The 19,767-nt window shown below is 40.8% G+C and overlaps 1 protein-coding gene and 1 pseudogene across 9 annotated transcripts in view; both read right to left on the bottom strand.

Moving 5' to 3' along the window:
- Positions 1–19,767, bottom strand: part of CGNL1 (cingulin like 1) — a 174,105-nt gene that overhangs the window by 58,818 nt on the left and 95,520 nt on the right. The window lies entirely within an intron of this gene.
- Positions 944–17,767, bottom strand: LOC129137134 (2-iminobutanoate/2-iminopropanoate deaminase-like; annotated as a pseudogene).

Here is a 19,767-nt window from a genome sequence, read left to right as displayed (position 1 = left end):
TCCCAGTACTATTTGCATCTTTCTTGGGATGAACATATTTTTAAAGCACTTTTCTGACACATTCTCATTGCAAAACTTATGCTGTTCTCTAAAGTAGAGAGAGTAGGCATTTCTTTCTCTTCCTAAATTATTTGGAACTCTTCTATAACGGAGATTCATCTGTTCTTCCTACATCATGGGCATCATTATCCCGTTACTATTCTGCCTCTTAGCTACAATGTGAGCATCTTCGAGTACAGGGACTCAAAGCAAAAAGTGGTACATGTAGTGGATTCAGGAAACATATGTTCTAGGGCTCATTCTTTCATTGTATCAGCTAACAAACATGTGAGTGCGTCTTGTGTGCCAGAAGCTGTGCATAAAGATGAATGAGGAGCTCACAGCCTTGCAGGGCAGACAAGAGAGGAAGTTAACTGCAGTGCCAGTGGCAGAACAGAGATGCAACTGGTGCCACGGAGAAAGCAGTGGCACTGTGGGAAGGAGGCTGCTTGACGATGACTTCACAGAAGAGGCACCAAACTGGGTGTTAGAATATTCCCCCAGGTAGGTTTTTCTAAACGAAAAATTATCTATAGAAAAGCTTTAGATTATAGAAAAACTGCTAAAATAATACAAAATTCCCTTTCATCCCACACTCGGCTTCCCCTGTTACTGCATCTTACACGAACATGGTACATGTGTCATAATGAATGAACTAATCCTGATCTATTATTATTAACCAAAGTCCATACTTTATTCAGCTTTCCTTAGTTTTTACCTAACATCCTTTTCTGACTCTTGATCCCATTCAGGATACCACATCACATTCGGTCATCATAGCTCCTCAGGCTCCTCTTGGCTGTGACGGCTCCTCAGACTCCCTGGTTTTGATGACTGTAACAGTTTGAGGAGTACTGCGCAAGGTATATTTGCAGGATGTTCCTCAGTTGGAATTTGTCTGATGTTTGGGGTAGAAAGACCATGAAGGTAAAGTGTCATTTTCAGCATATCATATCAAGGGTATATACTATCAATGTGATTGATGCTGAAATTGATCACGTGGCTGACGTAATGTTTATCAGGTTTCTCTACTGACTCCCCAACCCACCAGAAAAAGTGACTCTTTTCTCCCCCACTTCATCCTGTACACTCTGGAAGGAATTCACTATGTGCAGCCCAACTTCAAGAGTGGGGTGTGAGCCCCTACCTACTTGAAGGCAATATATCTAAATAAATTATTTGGAACTCTTCCAGAAGGTAGAGTCCTCTATTATTCCCCATTTATGTATTCAATTACTTGTTACATCAGTGTGAACACCATGAGCATTTATTTTATTTTGGGGTCATAATCCAATACTACCTTATTTTGTGAGTTTGGCCACTGGCAGCTTCTGTATTTCGTTCCTGTGTCCCTGTGCCATACCTCATCAATGTGAGTGCACGCACACGCGTGTATGCGTGTGTGTGTATGTGTTTGGAGCACTTCCTTACTTTCTGGCACTGCTAGGTAGGTTTTTATAATGTGGTTTCTAAACATCAAAGCCTGCCCACGTTAACATCATCTTGGAATGCATCAACGTCATAGAACTTTAATGCCAGAGAGCGCCAGAGGTCATAAATCCAGTATCCCCATTTAATATAAGATAAAGCAAGGTTGGAGCAGTTGCCTGAGGTTACACAGCTTTTTAACAGCAGAGTAACACAGCCACTATGAGAATTCCTGATTTTTATTGCTTATTTTCATTTTTTTTCACTATTTCAAGTAACTACTGTTGTCCATGTGTAAAAGTCCAGTCTACAGTAGAGAAATTGTGTCTGTCACGAAATCTCTCCAGGTGACCAACTTACCATCAGTAAGGCTGCACACAAAGCAGGGTTGAAAATATGCTTCCCCAACCTCCAGACATCCAGAGAAAACGCTACTGTTTTTATTTTTCTAGTAACAGCTTAATTTTCCTCACAATCTCTCTAATTTCTCTCACAACCTCTCATCTACCTACAATGGCAGTAACCCTAACTTGAACTTAATAGTTAGTAGTATCTCAGTCACTTCTGGTCTAAACAGTCTCTTTTGAGCAGATGCTTTAATATCCAAGCTTCAGCACCAAAACTAATGTCTGGGAAACCACTTGAATGGTAGGGAGCCTGGAAAATAAAACTTAAGAGGAACAGAATAGTGCTAAGACAATTCAATGAGGCAAGAATCGTCTCTTCAACCAACAGTGATGGGACAACTAATATCTACATGCAAAAGAATAAAATAGACTCCTACCTCATACTATGTTCAAAATTTAATTCAAAATGAGTCATAGACTTAAATGTAAGAGCTAAAACTATTAAATTCTTAGAAAAAGAGTAAATCTTAAATCTGCATGTCTATTTTCTATCCATTAGAAAAATATTATCTATATAAAGTTTTGGTCCATTTTCTATTTCTTTACCCCTACCATTCAAATTTAAATATTTTAATTTTAAACTAGTAAAAGCAGAATTACCAGAATCACATACCTGACATGATAACTAAATATATGACATCACTCAATTTATTGGAATTAGGTATGCTCTTGATTATTTCTCAGGAACAACAACTCATCTTTCCTACATGTTATTTCCCTGTTATTTGAGTAACTATGTAATGAGTATCTCTTTCCTACATTCAGTGATACGGGTGTGCATAAGTGTAATTTGTAACATCAGTAACTGGATTCACCATCTAATCTTCAATTCATGTTTAATTCTATTATATAGTATTTCCATAACTTTGGATACTTTAGTCAAACTTACACTTTTCATCAATTATAAAAATCAAGATGTTAATTAAGATGTTATATCAACTGTGACAATGAAGACGTTAAAAATTCCGGACTAGACAGCACTGGGCCCACTTATAGACAGGCTGTTGTGAGAGGTCCTTGAACAGCTACTGCTTCAATTTCAACCTGGCCTCCTTTGGGTAAAGCAGCAACATGGTAAGCAGCTCTAGTAGAAAAACCACTCTTAAAATACTGTTTGTAGATTACATTGACAGCCCTGAAGTCATTTGTGTCAGCTAGCCAAACAGTTGTTTTTACCACATTAGTGAAGTCACAGCCTGCAGCTTTCAAAATATCACCCATGTTCTTAAGGGCCTGTTTAGCTTCTTCTGTTACCCACTCTTGGCACAAGCTGTGCACTCGAAAGGTTCATGCCTAGCTCTCCTGAAATGTAAAGGATCCCATCAACTAACGCAGCTTGACTGAAGGGACCAGTGTACCCTTGGGCTTTCTCAGTGTTGATCACCTTTCTGATCAAGGATGGCATGGCTAAGTCTTCTCTCTTGCACCCCCTTCGGGAGAAGCAGTCCCTACACCAGTTCTGCTCACTTCTCACTCGACTGCAGAAGAAGAGAAGGTCTTCATGACCTTGGATGAGGAAATGGTTTCTTAGATTCGACACAAGTACCAACAGAAAAAAAAGTAAACTGGACATCATGAAAATTAAAAATCTTTGCGCTTCAAAGGATAGCATTTAAAAAGTGAAAAGACAATCCAAAGAAGGGGAGAAAATTTTGCAAATTAAATATGTACTAAGAGACTGATATCCAGAATATATAAAGAACCATTACAACTCAATAATAAAAAGACAACCCAATTTTAAAATAGGCAGAGAATCTGAACAGATAGCTCTCCAAAGAAGACATACAAACGGCCAATAAGCACATGAAAAGATACTTGATATCATTAGTTATCAGAGAAATGCAAATCAAAGCCACGATGAAATACCATTTCACACCCACGAACATGGCTATCATAAAAAAGGCAGATAATAACAAGTGTGGGAGAGGATGTGGAGAAATGAAGACCCTCAGGGATTACTAGGGGAATGAAAAATGGTTCTGTCACTTTGGAAAACATTTTGGGAATTCCTCAGTTATTTTATGACCCAGCAACTCTACTCCCAGGTATACACGCCAAAGAAATGAAAACGTCTGTCCATGCAAAACCTTGTACCCTCTGTATACTCGAAAACTATATCCAGAGACTGTAGAATATTGGTGACTCTCTTTGAGAGAGGTAATCTAAAGGTTTTTTTCTCCCCACTTAGCCTATCTGGCAGCATTTGAACTTTTACAGCAACTCTGTTTCGCAGATCTGCACATTAAGAGAAGTAAAAAACTAGTAAAGGCAATGTTCTCAATAACAGCACAATCTACAAAGCTAGCAACTCATCACAATTCTAATCACTTGGTTCTGTATAAATATCTGCCTCAACATGGATCTTTTAAAAATATAAAATAACCTGAACAAAAGGAAAATCTGAGTATATAGATTCATTTGGTAACAACCAATGACACTTATATTATTACCAATATCAGAGAATGCCAACCCTTAAGAATTCCTCAAAATGCTTTTGAGAAAATATGTATCCTAACCCAATATGTCAGTACTGGCCAAATGGTCCCACTAAGTATCACTTTTGCCCAGAAAAACAGCAATAAACCAATCCTCCTCTTTTACCTTTTTTTGACTCTGTATACCTGAAAATAAGTAATGTTGGCTGAAGTCAAAATAAGCTTTAAAAAAAAAGTTGAATAAGCTCAAGAAAAGAAAGAAAAAGTTGTTCTTTGCAACTCATTTACCATCTTGGAAAAACCCATCTCCCAAGGAGAAGTACTCTCATTCTTCATAATATGAATTTGCAAATACTCATCTCTTCCCTCCATCAAAATGCACACATACAATAAACTGTCTAATCCTAGTCTTTCTAGTTGCTGGGCAATTAGAGTTTAGTGTGGTTGCACTGGTAATAAAGGTATTTTAAGTTTGTACACTTAAAAGCTTCACTTGCATCAGGAAATAGTTGAACTGGGCTGGGAAAACTAGCAGCAAAGAAGTAGATAATCTACATAATACCTCAAGCATGGCTGGTAGGGCCAGGTCTACAATTATTGTGACATCTGTAAGAAGTTCTAAAACACCACTCCCAATGGAAATATAAAACAAGGACAGAATGCAAACAGCCTCCCCCTTAGGAGCATGCAACTATTGCAAGCACCTGTTGGGCCCAACCAAAATCAGTAGCTTCAGCCTAGGCTTTCTCTTGTGCCAGATACCCCTCTTCGGATGTCCCACAGATGCCTCAAACTCAACACGGTCAGATTCAACATGCACAAAATGGAAGTCCTCATCCCACTTACCACTCCAAGACATGGACCTCCTCTGGTCCTTCTCAATGCCTCCAATATTCACCAGTCACCTAACGTAAAAGCTGAAGGTCACCCTTGACAAGCTATTCTCACTCATTCTCTCCAATCAATCCACAGCTGTGAGGAGGGACTTCAGTTAAAAGGCTAAAATTTTGGGAATAAGAGAGAGGAAGACTGGACAGACTCATATGGTGACAGAATGGACCAGACTTGCTGATAAGAACAGTTTATAACTCTTGCAGAAGCGCCCAGTATCTGTCTGGCTTTCCGACTCTGTTTCTCTCTTTCTCGCTGATTTATTTGACCCCCTCTTCCTTTCCCCCCATGACCTCTTCCCTGACTCTTTGCAGTGATATCATTCCCATTTCCACAAAGAGAAACAAAGTCATGTGGCCCTAAAGTTTGGTTAACATTTTCTGACAGATGACCTAACACAGGAGAAGCAGGGAAGGTTGACTGGGACCAAATTCCTTGACCACATCTATTAGCTGATCCCTGAAAGAGGTGAAGTTTCAGGCCTCAGCATGGTGAGCCTGCCCCTGCCCTGGAGCACCAATAAGGCAGCTGATTCCACAGGTCACCACCTCAGTCTGCCTGAGTCAGCCCGGGCCCTGCTCCTGACTCACCCTCACTTCTGATTCCAGACCCCTGACTCAGCTACTCACACATTCCTGACTTCCTGGCCCTTGACTGGTTTGCTGACTTACCTTGGCAGACCTTTGAATTTCTCTAGAGGCCAATGCTAGACTATTAGGAGAGGTTAGTGAGACGGGGCACCAGAAGAAACAAATGGCAGGTGGCTAAACTCCTTTTAAATCAGCATCCGGAGAGCTGTGCTGCTGCCATCAAAGAATGGCATACAGGACATTCTATGTACGTCTATCTGAAAAGATCCTCCAAATGCATTGTGAGAGAGGAAAAAGGTGGTGTCAAAAGTATGATCCAAAATATGTTTTCTTCTACCCTATACTCTTATGCATTGTTCAATTTAATTTAAAGCAAGCTTTTTCTATCATTTCTTTTTACTAAAGCAACTACAAAATAAAAAATTCCACACAATTACAATTTGAATGGGAAAAAGCCTCTGTGGCAAATACTATGACACTTCACATATCCTCCACTACTTACTTTTAACATGAAAATATAATTAGATTTGTAAACCATCAAAAAGGATGTATTTCTATTTTTTGTATAACTCAGGCTGTGAATAAAGATAACTTGTCCAACTAGTAACAATATTTCTATTGCCAAAGGAAAGAAAAATCACTTATTTTTATCTTTCAGGTTGATTCATATTTACTATTTTTGAAATCTCTTTCTAGCAAAATATACAATCTTTTCAAGAATATATACCAAGATAAACCATATCCTGAGCCATAAAACAAACCTCAACAAATGTAAAAGGACTGAAATCATACAGACTGGTTTTCTAACCAAAATGGACTCGAACTAGACAACAGGCAAACACCCAAGCACTTAGAAATTAAACAACACACTTCTAAGTAATCCATGGGTCAAAGAGCAAGCCTCAAGAAAATTTTTTTTTAAACACACACTGACCTGAATGGAAATTAAAATAAAATATATGGCATTAAATGTTGATACTAGAAAAAAGGAAGTCTGAATCCAATAATCGAAGCTCCTACCTCAAGAATCTGGAAAAAGAAGAGCAATATAAATCCAAAGCAAGCAGAAGGAAAGAAATAATAAAGAACAGAAATCAATGAAACTGAAAACATTAAAAAAAATAGAAAAAAAAAACCCAATGAAACGAAAAACTGATTCTTTTAAAAGAATGAGTTCATGTCCTTTGCAGGGACATGGATGAAGCTGGAAACCATCATCCTCAGCAAACTAACACAGGAACAGAAAACCAAACACTGCATGTTCTCACTCATAAGTGGGAGTTGAACAATGAGAACACAGGGAGGGGAACATCACACACTGGGGCCTGTCAGTGGATTGGGGGGTAAGGGGAGGAAGCTCATTAGAAGAAATACCTAATGCATGCGGGGCTTAAAACCTAGATGATGGTTTGATAGGTGCAGCAAACCACCATGGCACATGTATACCTGTGTAACAAACCTGCACGTTCAGCACATGTATCCCAGAACTTAAAGTAAAATAAAAAATAAAAAATCTAAAAAGCACTAATCAAATGTTAACAAAAAAAATCAGTAAGATTGACAAACTTCTGGTAAGACTGACAAAGAAAAAAAGGATAAAATACAAATTACCAAAATCAATCAGAAATTAAACAAGATATATTACCACAGACCCTGCAGACATCTATAAACGACTCAACACACATCTGACAACTTAGATGAAATGGACCAATTCCTTAAAAAGTACAAACTACCACAACTTATGCGATATTAAATATAATAATTTGAATAGCCTCATAACTATTAAGGAAACTGAATTCATATTTTAAAACTCCCCCAAAAGAAATGTCCAAGTATAACTGGTTTCAGTGGAGAATTCTACCTAGTGTTTAAAAAAGAATAAACATCAATTCTACACAATCTCTTCCAGAAAATAGAAGAGGAAGAAATCCTTCTCAACTCATTTAATGATGTCAGTATTATTCAATATCAAAATCCAAATAGTACCCTAAAAGAAAGGAAAATATGAAAAAAGGACTACAAGCCAATATATTTCATTAATATAGACACAAGAATCCTTAACAAAATACAAGCAAATAAAAGCCAGCAATTTATAAAAGAATTATACAGTAGGATCAAGTGAAGTTTATTCCAGGAATGCTAGGCTGGTTTGATAGTTTAAAATCAGGAGGGAAAAATCACATGATCATATCAATAAATGCAGAGAAAGCATTTAACAAAACTCAAAATCCATTCATGATTTAAACTTTCTTTAAGCTCCAAACAAATTATGAATAGAGAGGAACATTCTCAACTAAAGAGCTTCCAATTCACAAAAGATCTATAATTAACAGTATATTTAATAGTAAGAAACTGAATACCTCCCCCTAAGACTGAGACTAAGGCTGGGATACCTGCTCCCGCCACTCTGATTCAACATAGTATTGGAGCTTCTAGCCTGCATAATAAGGCAGGAAATAAGAAGCAAAAGGTATATAAATCAGAAAGGATCAGAAAGCAAGAAATAAAACTGTCCCTGTTTGCAGATGACATGATTGTCTATATAAAAAATCCCAAGGAATCTATCACCTCCCTGTCACAACAACAACAACAACAACAAAAACTTTGTAGAATATGTGATTTCAGCAAGGTAAAGAAAGAAAGGTCCTGATATAAAATAAACATAAATAAAAACATACAAATGCATTTCTGTATGCTAGCAATGAACAGAAGGATACTAAAATGTAAAAATATACCATTTATAATCACTCAAAAACATTAAACCCTTAGGTATAAGTCTAGCACAACACATACAGGACTTGTATGCTTGAAAATACAAAATCAAATGATGAAAGCAGTGAACATCTAAATAAATGGAGATTTACTTAGACCATGTTCATGGACTGGAATACTCAACATAGTCATACTCAACCTATCAAAACTTCAGCAAAATTTGTATAGATACAGACAAGGTAATTCTAACATTTATATGAAAAGGTAGGCCAGGCGCAGTGGCTCACTCCTATAATCCCAGCACTTTAGGAGGCCGAGGTGGGCGGACCACCTGAGGTCAAGAGTTCAAGATCAGCCTGGGCAATGTGGTGAAGCCCTGTCTCTATTAAAAATACAAAAAAATTAGCCAAGGGAGGTGGCGGCTGCCTGTAATCCCAGCTACTTGGGAAGTTGAGGCAGAAGAACTGCTTGAACCTGGAAGGCAGAGGTTGCAGTGAGCAGAGATCATGCCATTGCACTCCAGTCTGGGCAACAAGAGTGAAAGTCCATCTCAAAAAAAAAAAAAAAAAGAGAGAAAAGAAAAGAAAAGGTAAAGTAACTAGAATAGCTAAAACAATTTTAAAAAAGAATAAAGTGGAAGATTCAGTCTACCAGATTTTAAGACATAATATAGCCACAGTCATCAAAACTATGATATTGGTAGAGGGATAGACACACAGGTCAATGAAACAGAATAGAGAGCCCAGAAATTAACACAAAAATGCCCAACCCACTTTTACAGAGGTTCAAAAGCAATTATTGCAGGAAGAATAACCCTCTCAACAAATGGCGCTGGAGCAACTGGATATTCACAGGCAAAATAAATAAACCTCAAACTAAACTTCCACCTTACACAAAATTTAACTCAAAATGGACTGTGAGCTTAAATGTAAAATGCAAAACTAAGAAACCTTTAGAAAACAAAAACACAGAAGAAAATCTCTGGGATCTAAGGTAGGAAAATAATTCTTAGACTTGACACCAAAAGCACAATCCATAGAAGGAAAAACTAAATTGGACTTCATCAAAACTAAAGACTTGTACCTTTCAAAGACCTTGTTAAAAAGGTATTTTGTTTTGTTTTGTTTTGTTTTGTTTTACTAGAGATTGGAAGAATGTCTTTACAAACCACATATTTGACAAAGTGCTCATATCTAGAATACACAAAAAATTTCCAAAACTCAACAGTTTAAAAAAAAACAAACCCCAAACAATCCAATTAGGAAATGGGCAAAAGACATGAATAGATATTTCACCAAAGAGGATATACGTGGCAAAAGAGCACATGAAATGACATTCAACATGATTGGCCATTAGAAAACTGTGTAAAACCACAATATAATATCACATATACCTATCAGAATGGCTAAAATACAACATATTGACAATGCCAAATGCTGGGAACAATTCAGAGAAACTGGGTCACTCATACATTGCTGTTGGGAATGCAAAATGGTGCAGCCATTCTGGAGAGTAGTTTTGCAGGTTCTTTAAAAGCTAAACATGTAATTACCATTCACCCTAGCAATTGCACTCCTAGATATTTATCTCAGAAAAAAATTAAATCACATTCACACTCCTAGATATTTATCCCAGAAAAAAATTAAAACATATTCACACTCCTATTTATCCCAGAAAAAAATTAAAACATATTCACACAAAAAGCTGTGTTCATAGAAGCTTTATTATAATAGTACAAAACGAGAAACATCCCCTAAGTCCTTCAATGAGTGAATGGTTGAACAAACGGTGGTGCATCTATACTATAGAATACCACTGAGCAATAAAAAGGGAAGAACCTGTTGATACATGCAGCAGCTTGGAGGAATCTCCAGAGAACAATGCTGAGAGAAAAAAGCCAATTCCAAAAGATTACATTCTGTATGATTCCATCTATATACCATCCTGGAAATGATAAAATTTAAAAACCAGAGAAAAGCACAGTAGTTGGGTCAAGGAGGGATGGGAGGGAAAGCGAGATGGCATGGCTATAAAAGGACAACATGAAGAATGCGGGGAGTGATGTAAATGTTCTATATCTTAGCTGTATCAATGTCAGTATCCTGGTCATGCTATTGTACTATAATTTGCAATACATTACATTTGGGGGAAACAGGATAAAGGGTATATGGCATCTAGCTGTATTTTTTTTTACAATTGCATATAAATTTATAATTATCTCAAAACGTTTGATTTTTTAAAAATTCTTTTTTAAACTTTGCCCATCTTTAAAAAAAAAACAAAAAAACTCAGGTCTTTCCTGGATCACTGGCTTGACTAACAAACATACTATTTATTGGTTGAGCTGATAATTTCTGGATACAAAGAGAAGGCATTTAAGGTGTACTGTTCATTAAGGAATGATTTGGGGGAAATAATAGAAAATCTACAATGACATATCAAACAAAGTTGGTTTCAAGAGGAAGGGGGATGGCCTAAACCAACTGGTAAGAGTAAGAAGGTTCCAGATCCACTGAGTAATGCCCCAAGTTCACAGACTGATCACTGGAAACCAAAAGCATATCTGTCTCCTCTTTAGAAGGCTGTATAAATTCTCAGCCAGAGCATACAATTTTTTTTAATGAATATTAGTTTCATTCTGAAAGATGGGATATGGGTCATTTAAATTCTTCTGATGTCTTTCCAATGATCTCTTCAAACTCCTGCCCAAAGACCACCAGAGACAGCTACAACTAACTGGACTATGGTATTTTCCCCCACAGACAAATGATAGTTGTAACTTTTTAAAGTATTACATTCAGTGCATATTTTCTTTCTTTTTTTCTTTTTTTGAGACAGAATCTCACTCTGTTGTCCAGGCTGGAGTGCAATGGCAGGATCTCAGCTCACTGCAACCTCCGCCTCCTGAGTTCAAGCAATTCTCCTGCCTCACCGTCCCAAGTAGCTGGGATTACAAACGTACACCACCACACCCAACGAATTTCTTTGTATTTTAAGTAGAGACAGGGTCTTACTATGTTGGCCAGGCTGGTCTCAAACTCCTGACCTCAGGTGATCCACCCACCTCGACCTCCCAAAGTGCTAAGATTACAGGCGTGAGCTCCTGGCCTCAATGCATATTTTCATACCCATGCTCAATGCTGTGGACAGAGAGACCCTAGAAATAAGAGGTATAAAAATTACCCATCTCAGGTGACAAAAGTTTCATTTATCCTCTTCTAGAGTCTCACAGTTCACACTTTATTTCAAAAGTCACTTATTTAGTAACCACATACTGCTAATACTGCAATAAAACCAACACTTGCTGCCACAGCTCTTTGGGATAACCGTGAGCCAAAATTCCTGGAGCAGAAATCTCACCTGGCATAATATGTAGCTCACGGCTTCTCCTCCATCCTTTGCTGTCACCCTCTCATACCTTTCAGACTCATCTTTTCCCCCTTTATCCTCTAGATATTTAGGTCAAACTCCTCTTTCACTTCTTGGTGCTACCAGCTTCCCTGCTTCCTCTCCACACCACCTCCCATCTTCTCACTCTCCCTTTGCACTTTTCTCCTTCCTGCCTCCCCTGTACCTCATTCCCATCATACTTCAAACTGCTCTGCCTGTTTCGTTTTGTTTTGTTTTTTGTTTCTTGAGAAGTTTCTTCAAACTGCTCTGCCTGTTTCGTTTTGTTTTGTTTTTTGTTTCTTGAGAAGGAGTCTCATTCCATCACCCAGGCTGAAGTGCAGTGGCACAATCTCGGCTCACTGCAACCTCCATCTACTGCGTTTAAGCGATTCTCCTGCCTCAGCCTCCCAACTAGCTAGGATTACAAGCATACACCACCATGCCCAGCTAATTTTTGTATTTTTAGTAGAGACAGGGTTTCACAATGTTGGCCAGGCTGGTCTTGAGCCCCTGATCTCAGGAGATCTGCCCGCCTCGGCCTCCCAAAGTGCTAGGATTATAGGCATGAGCCACCATGCCCAGCCCCTTTGCCCGTTTCTAATGCTGATTGTTTCTATTGCTGGGCACTAGTCAGTCCCCAGGCCTCTTCCCTCTAGCTCCTGCCCTTCCTTTCCCATGACCCCTTTTTCTGGCTTACTCTGTTTTTCACTCCCATCCTCCACACCCTCACCTTGGTCCAACTGCCTTCTCCAAAAGTACATGCATGTTTACAGAGCGTGTATTTGTTGGCTGGATAAAGGTGCCAGCCAATGTACTAGAAAAAGCAATAAACCAGGGACCCAAAAGCTGGATGTCAGAACCATCTCAAACAACTCCTTCCACCTTCCTGGAGAGCTGGGGGAAGGAGAGTGGCAAGTGGGCTTCTGCAGTGCTTTGCAGCTAGCTATTGATGGACAATTAATCAGATTCTACTTAAGAGATCAATAAACAGATTAATTTAGATACTCCCTAATAAGGTAAGAATCTGGGCCAGGAGCTGTAGCTCACACCTGCTATCCCAGCACTTTGGGAGGCAGAGGTGGGAGAACCACTTGAGCCCAGGAGTTCGATACCAACATGAGCAACATGGCAAAATCCCATCTCTAAAAAAAATACAAAAAGTAGCCAGAGGTAGTGGCACTCACTTGTAGTCCCAGCTACTCGGTACGCTGAGCTGGAAGGATGACTTGAGCCTGGGAGGTTGAGGCAGCAGCGAGCCATGATTATGCCACTGCACTACAGCCTGGGTGACAGTGCGAGACTCTCAAAAAAAGAATCTACCCTTGGGTCACCATGTATCCTTTCACAGTCTAGGCCTATCTAGCAGCTAATGAGACCTTTTAAGCTATTAACAGCTTTCCACAACACACCACAAGACAATCATTGCTCTGGAGCAGGCTTTATTTCAGGGAAGGGAGGTAGCAATGTCTACAGTGAGAGGATCCCATCCAGTTAAAGTGCCTTCCAGAAGGAGCTGTGCTGTTGACTTGAGGATGTTTAATCAGTTGAACCTTCTCGCAGCACCAGAGGCAAAAGATTCGGAACTTCTCAAGAAACAAAAACTGTGAATTTAAAATGAAAGAAGCATGGGGGACGGGGAGGCTCTCCACCTGCAATATCTACCAGGCCCACATGTTGTTCTGCCGCCTCTCCTACAGAGCATCTTGATCACTGTGGCCTTTGTCCTCCTACCACAATGAGCGGCTCCCATGGAGAGCCAGGCCCCTGACGTTGTGTGCCCTCTTTGTGAGCCCCATGAACACCATGAGCCCACGGTCCTGGCTGCTAGATGCAAACAGGGCCGGATGTACAGGAATGTCAGCCGTAAACTCAGAGACAGGATTAACCTCAAAACAAGAAGTCATTTTGGGGCCTTACTATCCTGTTAGTTAAATGACAGGCCAGACTCTAATTAATTTCTACTAGTGTTTTGTCAAGGTCAACACCAGTGGCTACACAGGGGCAAAGTAAATTATTAACCCTCCTTCTCCACTGGGCCTGAATCAGCCAGAGAGTTCACCACCTGCCAGTCACGTTTTCTCTCCAGTTCAGCAGCAGGAGGGGCATGGTACACAGCACAGGCATCTGCTTCTGGCCTGAAGGGTCACTAAGACAGCTACAGGAAGTGGCAATGAGTTTAACCTGCAAGGGAAACAGTTCACAATGGGACGGGGAGAAGGAAGCGCTGCACACAGGGTAGGAGCCTGGCATCCTGGTGCCTCCAAAACCCCGAAACCAAGCAGCAAAGGAGCCATGGAAGGCTTCTTCTCACAAAAAGTCATAGGCTTAGAGTCATGAAATGCCTTGACCAGGCAGAAAGAGGTCCCTGTAAATCAGAGAGCATGAGGGGTCCAAAGAACATACCTTTCCTTTGGACTTGGCACATGCTGGACTCAAGTTTAGGGTCATAGTTATAAACCCAACTGGCCCAAAATACTTCCCCAGATGGACTCTATCGGACAACCTCACTGCTTATTTTCCAAAATTTACTAATGCCTTGGTTCTTGCTCCAAATACATGAAGAACCCAGTGTTTTCCAACGAAGTTTACTAGCATCTAAGTCTTCATTGCACTGTCATCCAGCAAACACTTTGCAGAGTAGATGTCTTTGGGCTCTTGGACAATTCAGGGATGGAAAAAACAAGATTTTCACATCCTCCTGCACCACGTCTCCCTGAATGCTTTCAGATCTATCTCTAATGCCACCTTCTCTGGACTCTATCATTTATTTGCTTGACTTCTTTGTCCCTAGCCTTATTTCAAAAAGTCTTTGAAGCACGTCCAGCCTTTTATTTCTAACTGTAAGTGGACTCAATGTTTCCCTAAACCCAGAGACTGCCAGTATTTCTTCCCACTAGACCACACACTTGAGAAACATGTGCAGAAATTTAACAAATAAAACAAAAAGAAAGAAAAAGAAGGGAAGTGTTAAAAGGAGAAATATGTGTGCTTGGCCATATTCTCTCCTTCATCTGTAAGTTCCCCAAGGATAAGGCCCATGCATGACTTTGGAATTTCCTGAGGAATGGAACAAGCTTCTCCCAGTCCCCAACTCCTACTCACTGCTGACATAACAGCATTACTTTATTCATTACTGTGAAAACTGCTGCAGTCACCCTGTGGAGCAAACACCTTGCCCTTTATTTTGTCTTTCATGAAACTAAACTAATAATGCTGGTTCAAACAAGTTCTGTTCCCTAGAGATGACTCGGATAGAGGGATTTTTCCATTGCATCTAACTTGGACTTGTTCTGGCCCACATTTCCGGAATTCTAACGTGTAGTCACCGTGAACACATGACTTACTCTGTAGCTAAAACTCACTAAACCACATCTAATCACTTCAGAGGCCGCCTACTACTCTGATGGTTTCTACTGAATTCATCTGTCACCAACTATTTGCCTAAATCCATTTACATCTATCCAGTACCTTAAGTAAATAAGCACTCAAGAATATTTGTTGAATGAATAAATACATGAATGCAAACAAAACTATTAGCTGTCTAAGGTAAAACTGTAAAAGGCACAAAAATGAATAAGGAAAATGGTTACCCCTAAAGAGGTGTTCAAGTCTCAGAGGAGAACAAGACATACTTTGGTTCAAGAAGTTCCCTGCGTCTAGAATGTCCTTGCCCACCCATAAGTCACCTTGCTAATTCCCACTGCCCCCAAGACTCACCCAAGCCTCACTCTCTCTTAGGAACCCGCCCTGGCCTGCCTACACGGAGCAAAGTCACCCTTTTCCGAACTTCTGCTTTCCGTGCCATATGCCAGCTTCTCATGCCCCACGCCGAACTGGCTGTCAGCTTTCTTGTCTGCCTCTGGCACTAGGCTGGGGAAGAGTTGAGAGCAGAGGTGACCTTGTCCATCTCTGCACCCCAGATTTTGCATGATGCTTGACATGTTGAGTAAACAAACAAAAACTACAGGCAAAGCAAAACACAATAAATGCCACCCGAGGGACAAAAGACCCTGGGGATTTCAATGAGAAAGAACAGCAGCTGCTGGGTGGACCCAAGAAGGAGAGGTCATCTGACCTGAGCCATGAAGGATGGCACGATTTTAAATGGCGGAGACCAAAGCTCGGGGGCTGGTGAAGGATGTTGGGGACAGCCAGGCTAATATGAGCCGGGGGAAAGAAGAAAGAAAGCAGGGAGACCACTAGGGCACACGCAGAGAATCCAGTGAGAGAGCACAGGACACCAGGTCAGAAAAGACAGTCTGAGGCTGGAATACGTACAGCCCTGGGAGGATTATTTTCCCCACTGCAAGAAGAAGATTCTTCGGGATCAGAGATGTGGTGTATCAAAAGTATTCAGTCACTCCATCTATTGCTCATTAACTAGCCTTGGGGTTGCACAGCAGTCATTTATGTAAAAAGAGAAGAAAAGAAAACACACACACACACACACCACACTTGTATATACATAGATTCCAGTTTCTCAGAGTGACATGATTGACATTTTCGGTCAGATATGTCTCTGTTGGGGGGACTGTCCTTTCTTGCAGGTCAGGACTGCAAAGCAAAGTCCCAGAGGTGGCTAACATGGAGTAACAGGGCACACTCTTCTGTGGAGGTGACAGGGAATCCTTTAGTGTGGCTGGCACCAAGCTCACCAGGGACAACAGTGAGGGCCAGGGTTGCAAAGGCAGGTGGGAGCCAGGTGGTGGAGTGCAGGCCTTGGAGACCAGGCAGGACTCTGTAACTGAAGGGAAGCCACCAGGGACTTGTGAGGGTGGCCAACCTGCGGCAGGTGGTGTGGTCAGAAGGGGGCAACACAGTTGGGGAAATAGGGAGATGGCTGCTGAGGCCTGAACCAGGGCAGCAACTGTGAGAAAGGAGGTCAGAGGATGGAACTGAGCTGCTGTGGATGTGGAAGCCACAGACCTGGGTAGCAGATAGAAGGTGAAGGTCAAGGTCGAGGCAGGGGCCCTCAGTGACAAAAAATTAAAAATACTTCACTAAACTTAGGACTTCTTCTTAACCTGCCTTAGGAGAGGTGCAGATCAATACTCTTATTTAACTGTACATGGAATAAATTCAAAAGATATGAAAGGTTTATACACTGTTTTTTGAAAGTTTTCCTCTTACTCCATCCCCCTACATATCCCCAGAAGTAACCACTATTGACTAGTTATCTCCCTCTTGAAATAATCCATATGTGCACAAGCACATATGCATATATAGCAATATATTATGTATGGTTTTTATAACACAAATAGTATCCCTTTACAAGAGAGGAAATAAAAACAGAGAAAGACTATGAGAATTCTATGAAGTCAATGACAAAGTTGGGTTTAAAACCCTGACCTGTCCTTAAACTATGCTGGTGTCCTTTATTTACCTCTACACATTCTGATTCACTCATACAGCAAATACAGGGCATTCTGCAAAGTACTGATGATACGAAGGACAAGACACCCCTCCTTCAAGATGAGGAGCATGACATATCACCTAAGAGATATAGTCCAGCGTAACAAGGACTAAACCAAGGGCATGGCAGGATGCTGTGGGCTCTGCTAGAACCAGTGGCTATCAGAAAATGCAGCTTCAAAGAGATGGTTTGTCAAAATGTTGTATCAGTTGTTTATTCCCACATAACAAATTGTCCCAAAACTTAGCAGCCTAAAGTGACAAACATTACCTCACAAAGTTTCTGAGGGTAAGGAATCAAGCAGTGACTCAAAGGCTGGGCACGGTGGCTCACACCTGTAATCCCAGAACTTTGGGAGACCAAGGTGGGTGAATCACCTGAGGTCAAGAGTTCGAGACCAGCCCGGCCAATATGGTGAAACGCCGTCTCTACTAAAAATAAAAAAATTAGCCAGGCGAGGTGGCACACACCTGTAGTTCCAGCTACACAGGAGGCTGAGGCAGGAGAATCACTTGAATCCGGGAGGGAGAGGTTGCAACTGAGCCAAGATCACACCACTGCACTCCAGCCTGGGTGACAGAATGAGACTCTGTCACAAAAAAAAAAAAAAAAAAAAGAAGAAGTGACTCAATCAGGCGGTTCTGGCTCAGGGTTTCTGATGAGGCTGCAGTCAAGATGTTAGTCAAGGTTATAGTCATCTGAAGGCTTGACTGGGGCCAGAGGATCTGCTTCCAAGATGGCACACTCACATGGCTGTTGACAGGTGGCTTCAGTCCTTTGCCACATGGGGTTTTTCGCAGGCTGCTTAAGTGCACTTACAACATGGCAGCTGGCTTCCTCCACAGCAAGAGATCCATGAGAAAGCAAGGAGGAAGCCACATGTCCTTTATGATCAAGCAATGGAAGTCACACTCCATCATTTCCATGATATCCTATTAGTTACACAAATCAAACATTTTCGACATGGGAAGGGACTACAATGGAGCAAGAGGACCAGAAGGCTCAGGTCACTGGGGGCCAACGGGCTACTATAAATGCCTTATGCACTCTGATTAACTTTGCCACTGTAGGTATTCCTGTTTCCATACTGGTTCTTGTCTAATGAATTTAGAGTTTATGACATATTCCATTTTCTGCTTAAAGTGATCAAATAATAACGCCAAATTTTTCCACCAAGTAAAAATCTACTTAATGATCTTGGCAAGCCTTTAGAAAAATATCCATCAGGCAGAATTTAGAGGGTCAGAGAGAGTATAACATAGATTGAATAGGATTTCCAATAATAAAATTAAAGCTTTTTTCCTTTAGATGTTAAGGATTCAACTGTTCGCAATATTATGGTGGCTATGACTGTCCCAGGCTATTTATAATAGCCCCACTCACTGCACCACCCAATTCTTGTGGCTTGACCATATCCACATCTGGAAATGCATCTGGTGTAGGGCCATCAGTGAGTAGCCATAGCTCCTTTGTTACTCACACTTCCAGACTCTGGGCAGTGTCCATGGATGGCTCAGAGATTTCAGAACATCCACTCCACATGGGGAGATAGGCAAGCACCCCACTACGTTACTTTCTCTGCTTCTGTAAGTGTTTAAAGGTATTCCCAGCACTGACCCATTATAAAAGCCTTATTAGGCAAGAAACAAATAAAAACTTTCCTCCTACAAACCTTCTCCGTCAGCATACCAAACTTCTGCCTTCAGCTATAAGCCCTATCAACTCTCATCCACCTGCCCAAAGACACATGTTATAAATTCAGCAGGCTGGCACTTAGCAAGGAGCAAAAACTCATAAGGAAAATGGGGCCCTACGTAATCCTATTCCCATCCCTTTCTCCACAGGAGTCAGGAGAGACAGGGACAGGTAATAATCCCTTTAAAAATAGAATGAAATTGTGGAAGAGACCTCAAAGATCCCGTGCCTCCATCCTAAGTGTCAGCATGAACGAACCATCCCAGGGCCTCCCACCTCACTGGTCAAGCCCAGAGCAGGCACTTTTCCATGGAAGTAATCTGTCTGTGTCAAACATTCACACTCCCCCACAAAAACACATACACACACACCTGCTTGTCTGTCTGTCTCTCTCTCTAAAAATCTGTCCTTCGGATGCTCCATACAGGCTGCATGAGCTGTTCCCTATCTGCTTCTACTTCCTCTCGTACCAGACTTTCAACCACCCTTCACAGCCCAGCCTCACTTGCCATGGTTTAACAGCTTGAACAAACCACACTCCTTTCTGCTGCAAGCCCCTTGCACATGCTATTTCCTCTGCTTGGACCAGTCTCAGGATTTTTAAAAATCTAGTTAATTCCCATTCATCCTTCAGATTTCCATCATCGTTTTCCTCAAGGAAACTTTTTCTCCCTCCCTGAACTTCAAAGCATTTATCACATCTGAATTACACATGTATATATTTTTTTCTTTTTTCTGAGATGGGGGTCTTGCTATCTTGCCCAACT

This window comes from Pan troglodytes, chromosome 16, assembly GCF_028858775.2.
Source record: "Pan troglodytes isolate AG18354 chromosome 16, NHGRI_mPanTro3-v2.0_pri, whole genome shotgun sequence".
In the NCBI taxonomy this organism is placed as follows: Eukaryota; Metazoa; Chordata; class Mammalia; order Primates; family Hominidae; genus Pan; species Pan troglodytes.
The sequence above is the reverse complement of the archived record's forward strand: the minus strand, read 5'-3'. Positions and strand labels throughout refer to the sequence as shown.